We start from the raw sequence: 24,619 nt of genomic DNA, 5'->3' as shown, positions 1-24,619 counted from the left end.
GGTGGCCATCGGATTGTTCAGCGTGCCCATACGGATCCCTACCAATGTCCTAGACTACAAGTTCGACAAACTTCTGGCTTGGGTCAGGATACAAAGTTACCCGGGATGGGCTTGCCCTCCGGATCACGCTGGGTCCTTGCTTGTTCCAACGTCATGCTAGGAATGTATCACGTGCCCATGCAAACCAAAGGAAAGCAGATACAACTATTACAGATCCTAGTCCTATTTCCCATCAGAACATAAGGGAGTGGGCTTCCTTTCTAACAGCTCTGTTCTGGTCGTGGCTCACCTCACTGGACCAACGTGTAACACCCTCGATGCGACTATAGCTCCCACGTGTCGAGGCACGACTTAGAGACATAATCGCATTGAAGGCATATGTCGCAAGTTAGGCAATCTTCACAACATCCCGTGTAATATAAATAATAAAGGGGAGATAACATAGTTGGCTTACACTCGCCACGTCAGTAAAGTACATAAATAACATTACATCATCCAAACACTCATGGCCCGACTACGGCGCCAAAATAAAAGAGAACCCAACATGCGACAACGGTCCCGTTCACCCCCAACTGGGCACCACTACTGATCATCGGGAAAGGAAACATAGTAACGTTGAGAGTCCTCGTCGAACTCCCACTTGAGCTCATACGCGTCTCCTGGAGTGGAATCATCAGGCCCTGCATCTGGTGTAATAGTAATCTGTGAGCCACAGGGACTCAGCAATCTCGCACCCTCGTGATCAAGACTATTTAAGCTTGTAGGTAAGGCAAGGTAAATATAGGTGGAGCTACAGCAAGCGACCAGCAAATATGGTGGCTAACTTATTCGCAAAAGAGAGCGAGAAGAGGAGGCAAAGCATGAGCGAGAAACTAGAGAACAACCTGCGCAAACATTACTCCAACACCGTGTCCACTTCCCGGACTCCGCCGAGAAGAGGCCATCACGGTAACACACTCAGTTGATTCATTTTAATTAATTAAGGTTCAAGTTATCTACAACCGGACATTAACAAATTCCCATCTACCCATAACCGCGGGCATGGCTTTCGAAAGTTCAATCCCTGCAGGGGAGTCCCAACTTAGCCCACGACAAGCTCTCACGGTCAACGAAGGAATAGACCTCCTCCCAAGACGTTCCGATCAGACTTGGTATCTCGGTAATTCAAGACAACTCCGACAATGGTAACACAAGTCCAGCAACACCGCCCGCTGTGCCGACAAATCCCGATAGGAGCTGCACATATCTCGTTCTCAGGGCACACCGGATAAGCTAAGCGTACGGGAGCCAACGAAAGCCAAGTTGCCAAGGGACGGCCCCGCACGGTGCTCTAGGTTGGACCAACACTCAGAGGAGCACTGGCCTTGGGGGGGGGGTTAAAATAAGATGACCCTTGAGTCTGCGAAACCCAAGGGAAAAGGCTAGGTGGAAAATGGTAAAACCAAGGTTGGGCATTGCTGGAGAAGTTTTATTCAAGGTGGACTGTCAAGGGGTTCCCATTATAACCCAACCGCATAAGGAACGCAAAATCCGGGAACATAACACCGATATGACGGAAACTAGGGCGGCAAGAGTGGAACAAAACACTAGGCGAGAGGCCGAGCCTTCCACCCTTTACCAAGTATATATATGCATTAAGATAACAAAGTAATATAATGATATCCCAACAAGTAAATAAATGTTCCAACAAGGAACGGCCTCCAATCTTCACCTGCAACTAGCAACGCTATAAGAGGGGCTGAGCAAAGCGGTAACATAGCCAATCAACGGTTTGCTAGGACATGGTGGGTTAGAGGTTTGACATGGCAATTTGGGAGGCTTGCAAGCAAGTGGTAGGCATCGTAGCAATGGCATAGCAAAAGAGCGAGCAAACTAGCATAGCAAAGATAGTAGTGATTTTGAGGGTATGATCATCTTGCCTACACAGTTGTCAGAGTTGACTGGATCCTCGAAAGCAAAATCAACGGGCTCCTTGTTAGCAAACTCGTCTCCCGGCTCTACCCAAACAAGACAAACAAGCAACAAGGATACAATCAACCACGCGCAAACTCAAACAACACGATGCAAAGATGATATGCTATGCGGGATGCGATGCAGGATGCAAAATGCAAGATATGACAGGAAATTCATGAACCTGGCCTCAACTTGGAATTCCAAGTGTGCCACTGGAAAGATGAGATGAAATCGCTTGAAAACGATATAAAGAACACCGGAATCGGAGTTACGGTTTGGAAATGGCAAGCGATTCAAAATGACACCGGTCTGCGATTTACAGCAAGTAGGCATCTAAATGCAATGAGATGAACATGCTACAGCACCCAAACATGACAAAAAAATACATGGCAGGGATGCTTACAAGATGCTTAACAAAAGTCTAGCACTGAGCTACAGCCAATTCATCCATTAACAGGTTCAAACAAACATACGGGCGCGGGGACGGAGGAGGCGCGAGGCGCGGGGCGGCTCGGTCCCGATCCGGCCCGGGACGGGCTCCCCGTGGGCCGAGCGGGCCGCGGCGGCGGCGGGTGGCGGCGTCCATGTGGCAGCGCGCTAGTGGGAGCGGGCGGCGGCGGACGTTGTCCGGCCCGCTCCGGACACGTCCGGCGGCGGCGGTGGATGGATCTAAGGTTAGGGGGGAGAGTGGAACCGCGAATTTGAAGGAGGGGGTCTATATGTAGGAGAGTCCAAATGAGGTGCGGTTTTCAGCCACACGATCGTGATCGAACGCCCTAGATGATGGAGCAGAGTTAGGTGGGTTTTGGGCCAAATTGGAGGGGTGTTGGGCTGCAACACACACGAGGCCTTTTCGGTCCCTCGGTTAACCGTTGGAGTATCAAACGAAGTCCAAATGATACGAAACTTGACAGGCGGTCTACCGGTAGTAAACCAAGGCCGCTTGGCAAGTCTCGATCCAATCCGGAAATGTTTAATCCCCACAGATGAAAGAAAGCTAGAAATGACCACCGGAGGAGAACGAAGCGCCGGAATGCAAAACGGACAACGGGGAAAATGCTCGAATGCATGAGATGAACACGTATGCAAATGCAATGCACATGATGACATGATATGAGATGCATGACAATGACAACAACACACGGAGACAAAAACCCGAACCCGAGGAAATAAATATAACTTAACACCGGAAACGACAAGAGTTGGAGTACAAATTGGGAAAGTTACATCCGGGGTGTTACAACACTCCACCACTACGAAAGGATCTCATCCCAAGATCTAGGACTGAAAGAACGCCAGGTACTCAGAACGGAGGTGATCCTCGCGTTCCCAGGTAGCTTCACGGTCGGAATGGTGTGACCACTTGACTTTGAGAAATTTGATTGACTTGTTGCGAGTCTTGCGTTCAGTCTCTTCAAGAATAGCAACTGGGTGCTCGCGACAAGAGAGATCTTCTTGGAGCTCAATGTCCTCGAAGTTGACGGTGCGGTCAGGAGTCTTGAAGCACTTTCGAAGCTGAGAGACATGGAACACGTCATGAACATTTGCAAAATTTGAAGGAAGCTCGAGTTGATAGGCGAGGTCGCCTCTCTTGCTGACAATTTTGAAAGGTCCCACGTATCTAGGGGCAAGCTTCCCTTTGATACCGAAGCGACGAGTACCTTTCATAGGAGAGACACGGAGGTAAACATGATCTCCGATCTCGAAAGCCAAATCGCAGTGCTTACTATCATAGTAGCTCTTCTGGCGGGATTGGGCTGCTTTGAGGTTATCACGAATGACTTTGCACATTTCTTCTGCTTCTGTGATTAAGTCATTACCCAAAAGCTGACGTTCACCGGTTTCAAACCAGTTGAGAGGGGTACGACACTTCCTGCCATACAAAATTTCAAAAGGGGCCTTGCCCGAACTTGCTTGAAAACTGTTGTTGTAGGAGAATTCAGCATAAGGAAGACAATCCTCCCACTTCATGCCGAAAGAGATCACACAAGCCCTGAGCATATCTTCAAGAATCTGGTTGACACGCTCGACTTAACCGCTAGTTTGAGGATGGAAAGCTGTGCTGAAGCGGATGTTCGTGCCCATGGCCTTCTGAAAAGAATCCCAAAACTTCGAGGTAAAGATGCTGCCACGGTCTGAAGAGATCACTTGTGGAATACCATGCAGAGAGACAATACGAGAGGTATAGAGTTCCACCAATTGAGCTACAGTGATCGACTCTTTGATAGGCAGAAAATGAGCCACTTTGGTGAGTTTGTCGATGACAACGAATATAGCATCATTGCCACGCTTGGACTTTGGAAACCCAATCACGAAGTCCATTTCAATGTGGTCAAACTTCCATTCTGGAATGGCAAGAGGTTGGAGGAGACCAGCTGTCCTTTGGTGTTCTGCCTTCACTCTTCTGCAGACATCACATTCATTCACGAATTGAGCGATTTCGCGCTTCATTCGAGTCCACCAATAAGCTTGCTTGAGGTCCTGATACATCTTCGTGCTCCCAGGGTGGATGGAGAGAAGAGAATTGTGAGCCTCGTTCATGATCACTTTACGGAGGTCACCTTTGGGTACAACAATACGATCCTCGAAGAAGAGAGTGTCCTTGTCATCAAGGCGGTAGCACTTGTACTTGGGTTGACTCTTGGCAAGCCCAATCTTCACCTTTTTCACCATGGCATCAAGAAGCTGAGCTTGGCGAATCTGGTCTTCCAAGGTAGGAGAGACTTGACGGTTGGCGATGAAACCTTGCGGAACAACTTGCAGATTAAGTTTGCGGAAAGCTTCACAAAGCTCGGGTTGATAAGGCTTGAGAATCAGACTGTTGCAGTAGGCCTTCCTACTCAATGCGTCAGCAATCACATTGGCCTTGCCTGGAGTATACTCAATACTCGGATTATACTCTTGAATCATTTCGACCCATCGAGTTTGCCTGAGGTTGAGATTAGGCTGAGTGAAGATGTACTTGAGACTCTTGTGATCAGTGAAAATGTCCACTTTTCCTCCCAATAGAAGATGTCTCCAAGTCAAAAGAGCATGCACAACCGCCGCCAACTCGAGATCATAAGTGGGGTAGTTCTTCTCATTAGGCTTCAACTGCGAGATGTATAATCAACAACTTTCTTCTCTTGCATCAAAACTGCGCCAAGACCTTGGAGAGAGGCATCACAAAAGACCTCGTACGGCTTGGATTCATCAGGCGGAGTTAGAACTGGAGCAGTGATCAATTTTTCTTTCAAAGTGTTGAAAGCAATATCACACTCCAGAGACCAAACGTACTTGACGTGCTTCTGGAGAAGATTAGAGAGAGGCTCCGTGATCTTAGAAAAGTTTTCAACGAATCTTCGGCAATAGCTTGCGAGACCGAGAAAACTGCGGAGTTGCTTCACGTTCTGAGGAGGTTCCCAATTCACAATTGCAGACACCTTCTCAGGATTCACGGCAATGCCCTTGGTAGAGATGATATGACCAAGATAAAGAACCTCATCGAGCCAAAATTCACATTTGGAGAACTTGGTGTAGAACTTGTGTTCTCTGAGCTTATCAAGAACCAAACGCAAATGCTTGGCATGATCTTCCTTATTCTTGGAGAAAACCAGAATGTCGTCGAGATAGACCAAAACGAAGTCATTGGTGTAGGCATTGAAGATGAAGTTCATCATGCGAGAGAACGTCGGAGGAGCGTTGGCGAGGCCAAAAGACATGACAGTGTATTCATAAGAACCAAAGCTTGTCCTGAAAGCCGTCTTGGGAATATCTTGTTCACGGATTCGAATCTGATGATAACCCATACGGAGATCAAGCTTGGAGAATACTTGGGCACCTTTGAGTTGCTCGAACAGCTCATTGATGTTGGGAAGTGGATATTTGTTCTTGATGGTCTTCTTGTTCACTGGACGGTAATCAACACAAAGTCGGTCCGTTCCATCCTTCTTCTTCACAAAAAGAACACCACAACCCCACGGAGAAGAACTAGGCCGAATGAGACCCATTTTCTCTTGAATATCGAGTTGCTTCTTCAGCTCCTTCAACTCTTCAGGTCCGAGCTTGTAAGGACGTTTGCACACAGGTTCCGTACCAGGCTCAAGATCAATAACGAATTCAACTGGCCGGTGCGGAGGCATTCCTGGGAGCTCTTCTGAAAAGATGTCTTGATATTCACAAACGACTGGAATTTGCAAGATAGCATCGAGTTCACCCTTCTCATTGAGAGAAAATAGACGGATGGTATCGTCATTCGCGGCAAAGACAATTACATCCTCAGACGAATGAGTTAATTGAATCTACCTGGCTGCACAATCAAGCTGAGCCTTGTGCTTAGAAAGCCAATCCATCCCGAGAATAAGATCAATATCCGAGTTACCAAGAACCATTGGAGAAGCCAGAAACTTGAAATCACCCATCATGATAGAAACATCCGAGACTATTGAAGTAGCCCTCATAGACTTAGCCGGAGAAACCACTCCCATAGGTTTACCCAACATTTGTGAAATGAAGTCATGCTTGGAAACAAATGATCTTGACATGAAACAATGCGATGCACCAGTGTCAAAAAGAACTTTTGCTGGAAAAGAGTTAACTGGAAAGTTACCCATGATGACATCTGATGATTCCTCTGCCTGAGCTGCATTCAGCAAGTTGACCTTGGCGTGCTTGGGGTTATGCTTGACCACAACTGAACTTTCTGATCTGACAGGAGGAGGAGGAGGAGGAGGAAGACGCCTCTGGTTGAAACACTTGTTGGCATAGTGACCCTTCTGTTGGCACTTGTTGCATGTGACCTCTGAAAGCGGACGGTGATACGGAGCACTCGATCTTGGAGCTTGAGACGAAGTCTTGTTCTGAAAGCCAGGGTTGGGTGGGTGGGAAGAACCACTGCCACCTTTGCTCTTCTGCTGATATGGCTGACGGAACGGAGGAGGAGGAAGCCAATACTTCTGCTGCTTGACCACTTGAGTAGAGGAAGGAGGAGTAACATCTCTGACTTGCTTCTTGGAAGCATCACACCTCAACTGAGCAGCCTCTTGCTTCAGTGCCATGTTGTAGAACTCATCGTATCTCAAGGGCTCAAAGAGAACAAGAGCTAGCTGAATTTCTTCTCTGAGACCACCCCTGAACTGATATATCATGCTCTTCTCATCAGGGACGTCCTGCTTAGCAAAGCGAGCGAGCTTCTGGAACAACTTGTTGTAGTCATAGACAGACAAAGAGCCTTGCTTCAGATTGCGGAATTCCTCACGCTTGCTTTCAACCACGCTCTGGGGAATATGATGAGCCCTGAAATCTCGACAGAAATCATCCCAAGTGATAACACGTCCACCTCTGGAGTCCTTGTACTGCTAGAACCATTCTGCAGCTTGATCTTTGAGTTGGAAGGAAGCGAACTTAAGAAAGTCCTCAGGCCTGACGTTACTGCACTCGAAATGCTTGCACAGATCCACAAGCCAATCGTCAGCATCGGTTGCCTCAAAACAATTGCTGAAAGTCTTTGGCCCGTAAGCAAGGAACTGGTTGAGTGTAGCAAAGTGACTCTGATTGCTGCCTTGATTCCCTTGACTACCTTGATTGCGCTCTTGAAGAATTTGCATGATCAACTTTGTGTTTGCATTGGTTGCGGCCATCACAGCTTGCCATGCCTCCAGAGGAGGGGGAGGTGGTGGCGGATCAGGATTCGGAGTCGTGCGCGTTGGAGGAGCCATCCTAAAGAGGTCGACCACCATTAGCACATTGATAGACAAATATTGAAGCTGAATCCAACAGAATGAAAATTGCAACATATAGTCTTCACATCCGAACAAAATGAACGAATGCATTCCTCTTGAAATGGTCACATATCCATAAATTGAGAAGCCACGTAGAATTAAGGTAGAGAAATAAATCAACGAGGCACGGATCAGGAACGAATAATCGGTAAGAAATCCCAATATCAAACCAATATCCATGGAAGAAAAACTAGAGCTACTAGAATTCCCACCTATGAAACTCCCGAACCTTTCCGGTTATGCAATCAGGTGTTAGGGATACAGGGGAAGCATAATATCTCACCCAAACTAGCAATTCCTACATCCAGCTGTATCCATCCTTCAACACATAACCAAGAAACCTTCGGAAACCATCTACCTCAACCTTCGAAAAGCATCCGTTATACAAGTTATGGCGATACTCCCGAACGCCCGCCCTAGTACTGGGTGGCGTCGAGGTTATCTCACCAACGAACTGCATAAAAGAGATTTTTGATGTCGGCGTACTAAACTCAGGTATTCTAGAACTACAACGATAAAATTATGAAGACAACACCTCAGAGCTCAACTCCCCGGGACACTTCCACTAAACCCCTGACAGGAGGCACCAAGACAATGTTCTCATCATAAAACCATCGGAACGATTCTAAGATACCCGCGTGATCCTAAATTTTTTTTAGTGAAATTTGAGAAGAGAAGAATCAAAACTCTGCGTCAGGATGCCTTACCAGAGCGATGAGGAGACTAGGAAGTAAAAAGAATTCCTAATCTCTCCGATATATAATTCCTAATGACTCAAAACATTTTTCTAGACACAACTCAGCCGCTAAAAACGATCAAGCAATGGGGCTCCAAAGGTCGGGGAAGGCTCTAATTACCAACTTGTAACACCCTCGATGCGACTATAGCTCCCACGTGTCGAGGCACGACTTAGAGACATAATCGCATTGAAGGCATATGTCGCAAGTTAGGCAATCTTCACAACATCCCATGTAATATAAATAATAAAGGGGAGATAACATAGTTGGCTTACACTCACCACGTCAATCAAGTACATAAATAACATTACATCATCCAAACACTCATGGCCCGACTACGGCGCCAAAATAAAAGAGAACCCAACATGCGACAACGGTCCCGTTCACCCCCAACTAGGCACCACTACTGATCATCGGGAAAGGAAACATAGTAACATTGAGAGTCCCCGTCGAACTCCCACTTGAGCTCATACGCGTCTCCTGGAGCGGAATCATCAAGCCCTGCATCTGGTGTAATAGTAATCTGTGAGCCACAGGGACTCAGCAATCTCGCACCCTCGCGATCAAGACTATTTAAGCTTGTAGGTAAGGCAAGGTAAATATAGGTGGAGCTGCAGCAAGCGACTAGCAAATATGGTGGCTAACTTATTCGCAAAAGAGAGCGAGAAGAGGAGGCAAAGCACGAGCGAGAAACTAGAGAACAACCTGCGCAAACATTACTCCAACACCGTGTCCACTTCCCGGACTCCGCCGAGAAGAGGCCATCACGGTAACACACTCAGTTGATTCATTTTAATTAATTAAGGTTCAAGTTATCTACAACCGGACATTAACAAATTCCCATCTACCCATAACCGCGGGCACGACTTTCGAAAGTTCAATCCCTGCAGGGGAGTCCCAACTTAGCCCACGACAAGCTCGCATGGTCAACGAAGGAATAGACCTCCTCCCAAGACGTTCCGATCAGACTCGGTATCTCGGTAATTCAAGACAACTCCGACAATGGTAACACAAGTCCAGCAACACCGCCCGCTGTGCCGACAAATCCCAATAGGAGCTGCACATATCTCGTTCTCAGGGCACACCAGATAAGCTAAGCGTACAGGAGCCAACGTAACCCAAGTTGCCAAGGGATGGCCCCGCACGGTGCTCTAGGTTGGACCAACACTCAGAGGAGCACTGGCCCGGGGGGGGGGTTAAAATAAGATGACCCTTGAGTCCGCGAAACCCAAGGGAAAAGGCTAGGTGGCAAATGGTAAAACCAAGGTTGGGAATTGCTGGAGAAGTTTTATTCAAGGTGGACTGTCAAGGGGTTCCCATTATAACCCAACCGCGTAAGGAACGCAAAATCCGGGAACATAACACCGATATGATGGAAACTAGGGCGGCAAGAGTGGAACAAAACACTAGGCGAGAGGCCGAGCCTTCCACCCTTTACCAAGTATATATATGCATTAAGATAACAAAGTAATATAATGATATCCCAACAAGTAAATAAATGTTCCAACAAGGAACGGCCTCCAATCTTCACCTGCAACTAGCAACGCTATAAGAGGGGCTGAGCAAAGCGGTAACATAGCCAATCAACGGTTTGCTAGGACATGGTGGGTTAGAGGTTTGACATGGCAATTTGGGAGGCTTGCAAGCAAGTGGTAGGCATCGTAGCAATGGCATAGCAAAAGAGCGAGCAAACTAGCATAGCAAAGATAGTAGTGATTTCGAGGGTATGATCATCTTGCCTGCACAGTTGTCAGAGTTGACTGGATCCTCGAAAGCAAACTCAACGGGCTCCTCGTTAGCAAACTCGTCTCCCGGCTCTACTCAAACAAGACAAACAAGCAATAAGGATACAATCAACCACGTGTAAACTCAAACAACACGATGCAAAGATGATATGCTATGCGGGATGCGACGCGGGATGCAAAATGCAAGATATGACAGGAAATGCATGAACCTGGCCTCAACTTGGAATTCCAAGTGTGCCACTAGAAAGATGAGATGAAATCGCTTGAAAATGTTATAAAGAACGCCGGAATCGGAGTTATGGTTTGGAAATGGCAAGCGATTCAAAATGACATCGGTCTACGATTTACAGCAAGTAGGCATCTAAATGCAATGAGATGAAACATGCTACAGCACCCAAACATGACAACAAAATACATGGCAGGGATGCTTACAAGATGCTTAACAAAAGTCTAGCACTGAGCTACGGCCAATTCATCCATTAACAGGTTCAAACAAACACGGCAAAAATGCAAATGGCAAACAGATCTCAGACTTAGTGAAATTAACACTTGTCTGGAATTTCAGATCAGGTAGCCCTCTTCGGAGCAACAAAACTACATGCTACAGGATCTGAACATGGCAAAGTAAAGCATGGCATGGAGCTACTCAAAGATCTTAACAAAAGTCCCTTAGTGACCTTGAGCCAAAAGGGATTCAGAAAATACAATTGCAAGCATGTGAACATAGCAAAAACATAATCAGTTTTCAGACTTAGTGAAAACTGACACATGCTGAAATATAACTCAAGTAGGCATGTTTACGAGCTCGATGCACTCACTACGGTGCAAGTCATGGCAACACAAGCATACATCTATCAAGAGGGCACAAAATTCAAGCTAGACATGGCAAGAACAATAGCATAGCATGCACGGATCAACTACAACATCACCGACAAAATTGCAAACAAGTTGACAATCTACCCAGATTCACAAAGTAGCAAAAGTAGAGCTCGATTGACTCAAGCTAGGGTGCTCCATAATTGCAAACAAAGACATGGATGGATAGAGCACTACAATATTAACAAAACATCCTTACTGATCATCCTCAAAAGAGGCACGGATCACTAGGAAACAACATGAACATATGGCATCATGAGATGAACAGCTCCAGGACTTGGTGATATTACTAAGTCCCTGAAAACAGAATTAGCAAGTGCACCACTTTGCAAGCTTGCACTAGTCACCACACACATCCTAAAAATACATGGGTTGCACCTCTGGAAATATGACAAAACCCTTAACAAAACACATGTAGAGCATCAGGTCATAGCATGCACACATTAATCATGGCAAAAATGACAAAAGTGCTAAACGGAGTAGCAGATCTGACAATTAACTCAAGTAGCCCTCTTCGAACAGCATTTCGGGCATCAAGATGAACTCGAATGAAAATTATGCAATGGAATGAAATGATGTATTCTCGAGATGAACATTTTGATATGCTATATGCATGAATCGGAGCTACGGATGCAAAGTTACGGAGCCGAGAACAGGAGCACTTGAACTGAAAATATCCTTGACTTAGTGAAAAAAATCAACCTCTCCGGGACAGATCTAGGGTTTGCACGGAAACCGAGGCACGGTCGGGGCACTGTAGCAGCTCGAGGACCGCCGGAAAAAAAGGAGCCGCGGCGGCCGGATCTCTCGCCGGAGAGGCCGCCGGCGACGAGGAGGCGGTCGCCCGGAGCTTCACGGAGGCGGGGCATCGCGTCGTGGGGCGCGAGGCTGCCGGCGTCAAGCTTGGTGGCGGAGGCAGCGAGTGGCGGGGCGGCGGTCACCGGCCGGTGCGGCGAGGCCGGCAATGGCGCGCGGCGGCGCCGGCCACCGGGCGCGGGGACGGAGGAGGCGCGAGGCGCGGGGCGGCTCGGTCCCGATCCGGCCCGGGACGGGCTCCCCGTGGGCCGAGCGGGCCGCGGCGGCGGTGGGTGGCGGCGTCCACGTGGCAGCGCGCTAGTGGGCGCGGGCGGCGGCGGACGTTGTCCGGCCCGCTCCGGACACGTCCGGCGGCGGTGGATGGATCTAAGGTTAGGGGGAGAGTGGAACCGCGAATTTGAAGGAGGGGGTCTATATATAGGCATAGAGGGAGCTAGGAGAGTCCAAATGAGGTGCGGTTTTCAGCCACGCGATCGTGATCGAACGCCCTAGATGATGGAGCAGAGTTAGGTGGGTTTTGGGCCAAATTGGAGGGGTGTTGGGCTGCAACACACACGAGGCCTTTTCGGTCCCTCGGTTAACCGTTGGAGTATCAAACGAAGTCCAAATGATACGAAACTTGACAGGCGGTCTATCGGTAGTAAACCAAGGCTGCTTGGCAAGTCTTGGTCCAATCCGGAAATGTTTAATCCTCACACACGAAAGAATGCTAGAAATGACCACCGGAGGAGAACGAAGCGCCGGAATGCAAAACGGACAACGGGGAAAATGCTCGAATGCATGAGATGAACACGTATGAAAATGCAATGCACATGATGACATGATATGAGATGCATGATAACGACAACAACACACGGAGACAAAAACCCGAACCCGAGGAAATAAATATAACTTAACGCCGGAAAAGGCAAGAGTTGGAGTACAAATCGGGAAAGTTACATCCGGGGTGTTACACAACGCTTCTAGTCGGAAGCTGGTCGATCGCCTGGTCGGCAACCGGCACAACACCCTTGCCAGTGGGATTTCTGTTGGTTTTCGTACTATGCGCAATGAAAGTTTCCAAAAAAGGAGATCTCTAAAAACAGCGTTCAGGGAGAATGTGATTTTTCGAGACCAGTATCACAGATGTTGGTTCGCGCTTTATGGCATTTCAACGAGCAAACTAATCCAATCCCACAAAGGATTGTTCATGGAACTACTATCGAAATTATTCGGACCATATTTCCAAGTGTCATTCTTTTGTTCATTGCCATACCATTGTTTGCTCTGTTATACTCAATGGACGGGGTATTAGTAGATCCAGCCATTACTATCAAAGCTATTGGACATCAATGGTATCGGAGTGCGCCTCTTAACGAGGGTGATTTAAGTGCAACGAAATGTACCGGTGGTTCACGAAGCATCTGGCTTACCGGTCATCTCCCATTCCCATCGTCGAGAGACTAAAAGAACTATAGCATGCCAAAAACGGGGAGTTGAGGTGGTTAGACCTATACCCCGAAATGCTCCCAGCATAGGAGCCTATGGTTCCATTCTTGTTATTGCTGGAGGTGCACATACCTCTTCTCGGTGTGGTGGAGCGATATACGAAAAATAGATGCTAAGCCTGCAATGTCCAATAACGGGGCTTCAGTAGTGAATCTATCGGCACCATAGCAGTGGCATACAACTTTGGACCTAAGGGCAGGTCCCGTTACCTTTCAGAATGGGGGATCCCCATTGGCAACAACCACGGTAGTAGTTGCGGAACTACTGGGCCAAGAGAGGACAACCTGTTGTTCCTGCTCCTCCTTCTTCGCTTCGGGGACGGAGGTCCTACGGTAGGTAAGAGCACGCACAAGCACTTGACCGAAGGGGACCAGCGCTTCTACTCCTCCACCGAGGAGCCGTTCTTGTGAGAAAGGGATGTCGTGAACGGTGGGAGGTCAAAGAAAGAGAATTGACCTCTGAATACAGTGATCCTATGATCTAGATAGACTCCGTCCTTTTTTTAGATAAGGGTGACTCAAGAAATTGGGGGTGGGACCTGCTGGCATAATGCAGGCTGGAATGTGGGAATTCGAGGTCTCATGAACGAGTTTTTTTTCGTGGACAAACATACTTTCCGGTCTTTTTATGGATCCTTTTAGATCTACAGGCCGGCCGTTCACATGAGCATAGGGAATCTATACTAGGGCCTTCGACTTGGCCCCTGGCAGGATAGGTGAGGAATCACTCTTGAGATCTGATCTATTGGGGCCTACAACTTTGCCAAAGCCGACTAGCATCCCTTTCCGTGGTGAACTGGCCGTCCCATACCTTCATTTTGTCTCATGTGTGTTGAACATTGTCTTCCTCGGTTCCAGCTTCACTAATGCAGGTAGGGCTGGGCGAGAAAGGGTCCCCTCTTGCCTATTAGTAAGCGGGCCTTCGATTCCACCGGGGTCTTACGGTCTCATAGAGGGGGGAGAACTACCTAACTAAACAAGAATAGTGCTCTTTATAAATAAGAGTAGGCGTGGAGAGCTTTTTGCGGGGAAACTTGCAAGTCAAGTTTGGGGGGAGGCGGGCGTCGACCCAACCTTATGAGTATTCGGACTATAACAGTTCTGATGAACAGTCACTCACTTTTGACAGTTATACGATTCCAGAAGATGATCCAGAATTGGGTCAATCACGTTTATTAGAAGTTGACAATAGAGTGGTTGTACCAGCCAAAACTCATCTACGTATGATTGTAACACCCGCTGATGTACCTCATAGTTGGGCTGTACCTTCCTCAGGTGTCAAATGTGATGCTGTACCTGGTCGTTCAAATCTTACCTCCATCTCGGTACAACGAGAAGGAGTTTACTATGGTCAGTGCAGTGAGATTCATGGAACTAATCATGCCTTTACGCCTATCATCGTAGAAGCAGTGACTTTGAAAGATTATGCGGATTGGGTATCCAATCAATTAATCCTCCAAACCAACTAAACCGAGGAAGCTGAAGCGGAAATGCAATTCTCGGGTGAGGGAAGGGGGAAGCTCCAGTAAGGCTTCGCTCGCTCGCTCAAAAAGCTCTAACGCTCGTTTACGAGTGGAGTGCATAAGCCCTTATTGAAGTAGGGTGAGGCCTTACTACACGAGCTCGTAAGTCAAGCACGGAACGAGCCTTGTCTACGAAGCTTCGCTTCATCATCTTGCTTGCTTCTGGCGAAGCTTAACACACTATAACATAGGCATGCATGATGGTATGGTAGGAAGACTCCTTTTAAGGCCGACCACTACATAGGAGCGATAGGAAGCCAAGCCGTCAAAAGGAAAGGCGAGCAGCCCTTATTGCAATAGCAAACGGCCTACTTATAGCCCTATTTATACCCTTTCTCAGGGACTTCAACGGGCCTTACAAGCTCAATAAATTGCAATTCTTCACCTTTTCCTCAGATAGTGGGAATGCATTTTCTTACTTGATTGACATTGACAGATATGTGTACCACACCGAACAAGCAATATGTCGTATGCTTGATGTACCAGCCAAGCCAGCTCTTTTTTTCTCAGTTCCCTTATACTTAGCGCAAAAGTAAAAAGAAAATGAAAGAGAGTTTGTATTTGCAAATGAAAATCAATATGGATCTAAATAAATTAGATAATCAATAAATAAGAATTGGAATAATAGAAAAAATCTCCTTCGCCCCTTATCTCTTCATCATCGTCGGTTCCGTCACTTGTGGTATTCGTTTAGAATCTTGTTGACCCTACTCGCTTACTCCTATTTTCCTTATTTCTTTTTCTACATAATTAATTAGAACTTTCTTGAAAGAATGGGGTTCTCTCTGGGGGGGCGCACCCTCTCTTCCTTTTTGAGAAAGATGGGCTTGTTTTTTTTCAATAAGTTCTATTGCTTTGACACATTTAGTATATAACATAATATATATAAGAAAAGTACTAAAGGCGAAGGGCATTCTATTGTACAGCTACTTTGGTATAGTTACAAAGGTAACTGGTAGGTGACTGTTGAATCGACAGTAGTTACGAAAGGGGGAAATAGCTCAGTTGGTTAGAGTGCTGGTCTGTCACGCCAGAAGTCGCGGGTTCAAACCCCGTTTTCCCCGCCCGATCTTTCTTTCTTCCCGAGGTCATACCTCTGCCACTTTACCCTGAGTTTCACTAAGGCATATAACCCCATTCGGGTAAGAGGAGCAAGCAGTGGGGAACATCTATTTATATGCGTGTTAGCATCAATAACATCTTTTTGAAAGTAAATTACATCGATCCTCGGTGCTAGGTACTCAGGTAAGTAAATCCCGAGGATAGAACTAGAGCAAGTAAGCTCATCGCACTATCAAGTCACTCAGGAACTAGTCTGCCAAGCTTAAGAAGAAGTGAAAAGTAAGCAAGTTGTCATCTAGTGAGGGCTAAAAGACACGGAGAACATCCCCCCTCTATTTGCCAATAGCTTCCGCCTTCCTCTCTTTCATTTCATGTCGGTTCAGCCGAGCCAATAGATTCCATAGGCAGGTCAGTTATAGCTGTAGTAGCCTTTGATTAGGTCCTTTCAATAGACTTTCCGTAGCTATAATTCGATAGACTTTCCATAGCTCAGTACTGCTGATCGTTGACGCCCGCAACTGTACTTACGGCTGTACTTGTGAAAAGAGATAGAGCCGTCTCGCTATGACTCAAAGATGGTCAAAAAGCTAATAGATGGGCCACAAAAGGTAGAGGAGAGGGGGTAAGAAGAGTAGACTTACTACTGGATACAAGATAGGGTATACAACTAAAAGGGTGAGATAGAGGAATGAAATGAGCCAGTGAAACGGTCCACTACCACAAGTATTGAGCTATAACCATAAAACTTGGGGAGTGCCTCAAGAAAATCCATTGGAATAGAAGACCCAGGTTGTAATGGAACAGACAAAGGTTGAAGAAGACCAACAGGAAGGGTGTGCTCACTCTTGTTGAGTTGACACACATTACAGTGAAGAACAAACTTGGAGGGAGAAAAAGAAACCAGAAGGGACCCATTGTTTCTGTGCAGGTCGAACAATGATGGAAAAGCATCCAGTATGTAGCCGACATATGCCAACAACCCAAATGCACATATGCTAGTTAAGTTGAAACTCCTAAATTAAAGCGCAAGCAACAAAACTACTTTTTTGAAGGCGCAGAGCGTTGAAGAAGAGCATAGCTCGATTAACACAACTAGGGGCAATATGGTTCATTTTCCTAGAACACCACAACAAATGTCCCTACCAGCTGTTGCCAGTGAAGCTGAAACCATGGCTACCCCTCAACAAGCCTCTAGCTCTTATCCTAGGCCTGAACCGCCTGAACCTCCAATTACCGTACCATTGGTACTGAATATGACCACCACTCACACCTATTCCAGACCTTTAAACCCCTGACCACCTAGACCTCTGGTAGCAAAGCAACTAAAAGACCCAATCACAAAAATAACCCTCTCTATCCCCCTCAAAACCTTGGCACGAACACTTGTTTCCAGCCACCTATGGCCTTCCTCATAGCTCAAAACATGATAATATTAGACCTAATCCTGCACCTCCACCACCACAACCAAGACCCAATTCAATACCAAATATCCCATTTTCCCAACCAATACTTTTGCCCTATGCTGGAAATTCCATGAAACCAGAAGTGCCAATATATACTTACCTTAACCAACCGCTTCCAACTCAACAACATGACTCGTACCAGTACCTGCAAGAACAAAGGCCGCAAAATCAATATCAATATGGGCAGCAGATACATCAACCTCCTAGAGTTTCTTTTCCAATATTTGAAGGGGCCAGGTCTTGGATACAAAAGTGTGAACATTACTTTTCGGTGTACCAAGTTACGGATTGGTACAAGGTAGAACTTTCGGCTATGCACCTTAGGGGGAGAGCTGAAAGCTGGTACAACAGTTTCGTAGTGAATAGGGGACAATTATCTTGGCAAGAGTGAATTCAAGAGATTGTAGAGAGGTTTGAGGTAAGAAATGTGGTTGGTGTAGTTGATGAGTTTAATCACTTGAGGCAAAGAGGAAGCCTAGAAGAGTACAAGTCACACACAATTGGCAGAACTGAGGGCTGCCATGTTGAGGTGCAATCCCTATTACGATGACAACCTTTTTCGACAAAGTTTTCTTGGGGGTAAGGGTATTGTAAATAGAGATAGATGTTTCGTCCGGCTCTGAGAAACAATTCGGCAACCCCGCTCTTCCCTTTGCCTCTTCCACATCTATTTTTGAAACTTGATTCGGTTGAGTTTGAAGCAAGGATCTAATCAGATAACGCTTTGTTCTCCAATGAATGGAGGTGGAATAATTTCTTGAGATAGAGAAAGCTACATCTCGACTTTATTTAAACGAAAGAAAAAGGTTAGTCTTGCTCCTAGACTTCCAATTCCAAGTAGTAGTAACGGAAAGGAACATGTTTAGGATAACTTTTTTTATGTCTTTCTTATAGCGATCGCTGAAAGTCAGTCAATGCCCTGGCTTCAATGAATGAAGACCGATGGGCTACGAAGTGGAGATGATGTCGTCGTGTCATTGCTCGTGATGTCTTCACCAGGATTTGACTTACCAATGTGAAAGGTACCATGCCAGTGGTTCTATCATTTAGATAGAGAGTGATCTTTCCTTCTTGTCAAAGAAAGATATGACGTTGGGAAGGGAAAGGGAGTAGAAACGTTTTCGTAGCCTTGGGGCGAAGGGCTGAGAGTTCCGTGATCCAGTTCTTTGAGCATACATAGGTTGAGGATGGAACTCCTATAGCAATCGATGTGGAAAAAGGCAATAGCCAAGAATACAAAGCAGAAAAAGCGAGTGAGATCTTGACTTTCTATTATCATACAACATAGAAGTATTTAATCAAATCAGAAAGAGCCCTGGGATTTGACCAAAACGGCATAATTGAAAGCTCTCGTCTCAGTCGCTCGCCTAAGAAAAGGTATCGGGTTGCTCTGTGATGACGAATAAGCAACCCAACCCAATCCTTGCTTTCATAGAAAAAGGTGAATTTACTCGAATATTCATTCAATGACTCAATATTTAGCAATCAAATCATGCGTTTGTTAGATCATTTAGTGAGAAATAAAACGAGAATAAAGAGAGAGTCCTCACCTCAATATCAACAACAATGACCTGGCAAGTGAAGTAAAGTAAAAGCAAAGTAGAGCCCGGTTGATGTCAAACGTTTTCAAATCTTACCCACCATATCCATTCATGCACGTTACTAGATGAAAAGTAAAAAATAAAGCAATGATGGTTTTTATCAGAGCCACTTTACAACCGGTTTAGCAACTTCTTCATGCCCCTATGAACGAAATATTTGGAGTTTGACAACTGGTTGACGCCGGTTGATACTCGAATGAATATATCGCCGGTAGATATTTGCTTTCCTAATGAGGTAGACACTTTTGCATGTTAAGGTTTCCACTTCAAACCATCAAGATTTACACTTCAATTTCTCGTTGTTGACACGGTTTACACTTGACTTCATTCAAACTGACACTTATGTATCTATCTAGGCGGGCGGGCACTTAACCAAACTCAGGTTGACACAAACTATACAAAATTCTTAATTAGGGTGTTTTTTTCCGATCAACCTGAAACTCCGAACAGAACCGACCCTGACTAGACCTTTTCCCAAGCAACTCCGAATATTGGAAAATCTGAATGAAATTCGATAAGAGAAATCAGAGCATGTTTCTAAATTTGTGATAACTACTTATTTATGAGTGAGAAATGCTTCATGCGAGCACCCTTGGCGGCCTGCTTTTGAGACAGGGAGGCCATGCTCGTATCTATGCTTTTCATCATTGGTCTGGTCTACTCGTACCCCACCCCACAAGGTACATCTTCGACTACCGTGCTTCTTATCTTGACGCTATACATTCAGTTCAGTCAGTCCCAGAGACTTATCCTTCAGAAAAAGGTAATCCACCCATATTGGACTTTTCTTCACCTGGCCTCGCGGATTCAATACCGAATTCTCTTCGCATACCGGCCTGCTAATTCCAGGATTAGCTGTTCTCAATGACTGGTGGATGCCTCTTTTCTACCTTAGAAATCGTTTTTATGTACCTTCTCCCTCTCTACACCTTTTTTCCGCCTCGCCACCCAGAAAGACCTATAGAAGAAGGAAGAATTCAATCCGTATACTCCAAGCGCCGTAACTATCGCACTTTCCAAGCAACCCTCCAATGAAGAAAGTGAAATTGAAACAATCAAGAACGGAAAAATAATTAGACTCCCTCGTCAATTGTTTGGATTGAATTAGGCTCCTCTACTCTAGTCGTCCTCTTCTATTTCGGGCAGTAGCTCAGCCCGTTCCGGGCCTTCCTTTACTGAATCTATTAGTAGTTGCACTTTTCGACATATGCCTTTATTTAGGCATTGGTTGTAGGCATCCCCTTCTCTTCAAGGAATTTCTGCGCCCCGTTCCTGATCAAGTGTTGGAAAAACCGGAATATGATGCTTTCTACTTCAGCAGTAGGGTTGGCCTGAAGCCAGCCCATAGAATATGTTCTGGAGTTCTTGTAGAACATGTTCTACACAGGAGTTCTTGTAGAACATGTTCCAATCAAACCTCTTTCCTTTCGTCTCCGGTTTTCAATACGAACGAGTGTCATCCTCTTCTCCCATCGTTTGGATGGAATACCCACGTGGAGCTGACCTTCACTTTTCAGAGACAGGGGCAAGCCGATAATTTGTAGCCTCCCTGGTTGTTTTCTGGAAATTTCAGTAGAAGTGAAGCCCTGTAGGAGCTCCCTAAGGACTCTATCTAAGACCTTTTTGAGACCCTGGGTGACTCGCGTAGACTTATCCCCTCTCGGTAAGCCGAAGACCATATCGTCTGCGTAGCGTGCGTAATAGAAGACTATGGCCCCATCCTCTCGGACCATTACCCTTTCAAGCTTGGCATCCAATATATGGAGATAGCAGTGAATGAGGACAGGTTCAATCGGGCTTCCGAGCGGTATTCCTCGCTTCTGGCACGTGTAACTCTTACCTTTTCTATCTACGTGTGGTTTTCATGAAAACCTATTTTATCAACCTATGGACTCCTTTCAATGACAGAGTCTTTGGAGCAAATTGGTTCAGGATTCTAAGGTTAGAAAAGAGTTACCACTCAAGGGAGGAACATGATATGTGGAAGGCTATCCTGGTGGCTCAAGACTGACCGGTATACCTGGACCAGTCTATATTGAGCCATATTCATCAATTCGTCAGGCAATTTGGCCTCACACAATGTATCCCTGTTCCACCAGACGCTTAATCAACCCTGGAACACAAGAGAACCCTTCTTATCGAAGAGAATTGCGTATTAAACAGATGAGAGAAATAGCCCTAAATATGTGCATCGAGTAAGTCATTACCTTGTATTCGATCTCCAGTATCGCTCATCAAGTACTTGATCAGATTCCTCTTTTTTCTTGCAATTGCAAAGTGGTGGAAAAAATTTGTATTTCGGTCACCATGTCGTAGCCAATTGGCTCTTCCCCGCTGGAGCCATGCTACTTCTTCTTGTTCAAACAGGTTCTCGAGCAGCAGTCAAATTGACTTCCCCTGCTTGAGCGTAATGCCCGCCCCTGGTGTGGTGGAAAAAGCCTCGTTTTCTATTCCTTTTAAAGCTGCTGATGCGAGCTACCGAACAAACAAGATTAGTACAATAAGCCACAACTAGCACTAGCTTTCGTGATTGCTTCTTTCTACCTTTCTCACTCCGGTAATTGCTCCTTCTCCAAAATATCACTACGGACAAGATGAGCTAATAGAAAAAGTTAGGGCAACAGATGATAGCGACTCGCCAGACTCGAACTGGCATAGGCGGATCGGATCAAACGAAATTAGCCTTTCTTCCATCAACAGGAATCGCTTTGATTTCGCAGTTCAAGAGGATGGTGGGGGCAACCTCTCTACATCTGCGGGCCGGTAGGCCAGCCAACTAACTCTTCAAATGAAGAACTGATTACTCCACATCTATGAACCTATCATTCCCCACCCTTGCCCATTATTTCTTTTTGTATCACGCTAGGACTTTGCCTCTTTTTTTGAGGAAAAATATGGAAGTAGAATCTCCTCTCTTTTAGAGGCGTCTTCCAAATCCAATTTAAGATCAATGAGATCTTTCAGAGAGCCGCTGCTCTTTCCATTAAATTCTAGGATCTCTTTGATCCTATGCGCAAAAGCAAGGTGTGAGCCCGTGACCCCTCGATCGCTCTCAGAGTCAATCGGCCCAAACCGGGTTATGAGCTCAACAAAAAAAGTATTTTTAGAAATTGCCTGCAAAACCGTCTTGCGAGCGTTAGCGTCAGCGTCAGCGCCATCTCCCGATGGATATTTTTTGCACATCTCCAATAGCGCCTTGGCCCTCTTTTCTTCTTCGTCTATTGGGGAAGAAGAAGAGGTGGAGTAGCAGGCGGATCTCATCCCTCCTGCGGACTTCCCCGTACTCAAAGTGACTCTGAGAGATTGCGCTTCTCTACTAATCACATTCTGTTCAAGAATCACTATTTTCATGATCGAATGACGAAATAGATATACGAACTGTATAGGATCATTCGCTGGGATGGGATAAGTGATTCTTTTATAGGATTCCCATGGGATCGTAGAATCAACTAAGGATGGAATAGGTATTTGTGATCGATCAGCTTCCAGTATGACCGAAGACTTTCTATCTGCATTCAGAATAACCACACAATCAGGTTGTTGGTTCAACCCAAAATTGATCTTCTTCTTTCTTGAACGGAATTTTTTTTATTTGCAAAAGATTTGGTCAAAAACGCCCCGATCTTCCATTGAGAATCATCGAAACAATGAGAATTCACATTTCTTAAATAGCTTCTTAAATAGCTCGCCATTTCTTCCGTTATCTCATAAATAAATAAATGATTGGACTTTAAAAAGAAGGAACGGCCTTTTTGACGACTGGGAGATCCTATAAAATGAAGAGCATTTCGTAAACAAATCAGTGTCTTGTCTGAATCGAGAATAGCAATTCCATTTCTTGAACCACGGATATAGACTTTGAAATGGTGATCAGCTACCCGACGGCCGAGATGTGCATTCGTACAAAGTAATTTAGTACAGACTATCGAAAGCATTGTCATTTTGCGATTTGAGTTCCGGAGATACAGGTGGTAAGTTATGGGTAATGCGGGGGAACTTTAAGACGAGATAGAATACCTAATATGGGAGTGGTTTAAGTGAGAGAATAGCTCCCTTACTAAACCAACTGAGCTATTTGCCATGTTTTTGACAAATGACCTAACTTTGATGTGATGTGCCCGGCTAGCCCGGATCATTCTTAGAGCAGTCGAGGTTACCGGAATTACGGCCTTCCGTACAAGAACTGGCACTATTGTAACTCGCTATGGGCCTCCTGCCTTCTCGAAAGAAACTGGCTTTTGAAGAAATTACTCTATTTTACGCATTTAGTTGAAGCGGATTCAAAGAGCTCTATCGAGCAAGGAAGGAGTATACTATACTGTAGCTGGATAAGCTAGATACCAAAACTTTGATAAAGATTGAGGCAACCCATTTGAGGAAGAACCGGACGGACCCCTATGGAGATGGCATAAACAATCCTTTGACGAACTTTCTGGTTAACATAGAATCTATGAGTTTTTTCTTCTAATTACTACTACTAACATTATTCAATCTGGTATCCAAGAATTTATTAAGATCATCCCGCAAGCACATGTACACATCTTTGATTTTACCGTCTTAAGATGGAAGAAGATTCGTTCTCCTACCCATTTCTAAGTTAAGCAAGAGATAACTCATAATTTGATATGCACTCGCACTCGCATCTTGGGTCACTGGAACCTGATGATAATTACTCACTCCTTCATCCTGAGAAAGGATCTTGGCTATGAAAAAAAATGGATCACTAGCTTGCGCAGCAAATTGAATGAAACTTTCGTCCGAAGTAAACATTTCAGTCTGGTGTTCGTTATACCATTTAAGGGCATCATCTAAGTTCGAGAACTTTGGATACTTAAAGGCTACAGCACATGCTAAGTGTTGACTGAGATTCTTTTTTTTCCGACAGGTGGTTTTGTGTTGGAGGTTGAGGATGATCGGCCGAAAAGAGTAATAAACTTTTTGACAAATCACGCTCATGAAAATGCAATACACCTGAACGATAGATTCTACCACGGAAGTCCATGAATGCCGGCAAATAGAATTGATAACCTTCGTATGCTGACGCAAGTCTTATTCAAAAATCTTCATAACTAGCCTGCTGCACCTATTTTAATAATTTATTTAACAGTATGTTATAGCTACAAGCATTATTAATACCTTTGACGTTATTGAAGTAGCACTCCCTCAATATGTCTGAGGCTTCTGTCGGATTCACGCGAGCCAGAGCATTTGGTAAAAGAAGCCCACACTCAACTAAACATTAACGATTCTTTTCCAGAAATCTCAAGAGCCTTTTGTTTATTTCAAATGCTTGAGACTGAAGCCCATTCAAAATATCACACATCTTCTTGTATTCTTTTTTATGTAACTTTATATAGAAGTGGTTTAAGTCATGGGAAGTTAATAGCCTAAATTGATTCTAGATATCCCCCGTGGGTTTGCATAGTAACCTCCTATCAGATCCGATAATGTATCAGGATCAGACCCCCTCTCTGCTGGTTGCCAATCCAAGGGTTTGCAAAGCATCGGAAGATTGAGTTTGATAGGGAGCAGATTTATGTTCAAATTGCACATAACATAACAAGAATTCTCTATATACCCTTGACCTTTCTTAAGAA

At 45.4% G+C, this 24,619-nt stretch overlaps 1 non-coding gene and 1 pseudogene across 1 annotated transcript; one reads left to right on the top strand and one right to left on the bottom strand.

The window, feature by feature from the left end:
- The first annotated feature begins 15,886 nt into the window (after positions 1-15,886).
- Positions 15,887-15,960, top strand: TRNAD-GUC (transfer RNA aspartic acid (anticodon GUC)). The gene has a single exon. It is a non-coding gene; the product is annotated as a tRNA-Asp (tRNA).
- Positions 15,961-21,799: 5,839 nt separating this feature from the next.
- LOC147975810 (small ribosomal subunit protein uS2m pseudogene) lies at positions 21,800-23,528 on the bottom strand (annotated as a pseudogene).
- Positions 23,529-24,619: the final 1,091 nt, after the last annotated feature.

This window comes from Triticum urartu, chromosome 4A, assembly GCF_056163025.1.
Source record: "Triticum urartu cultivar PI428250 chromosome 4A, HENAU_Tu73, whole genome shotgun sequence".
Lineage (NCBI taxonomy): Eukaryota > Viridiplantae > Streptophyta > Magnoliopsida > Poales > Poaceae > Triticum > Triticum urartu.
Note: the sequence above shows the minus strand (reverse complement) of the source record. Positions and strands in the feature narration are given on the sequence as shown.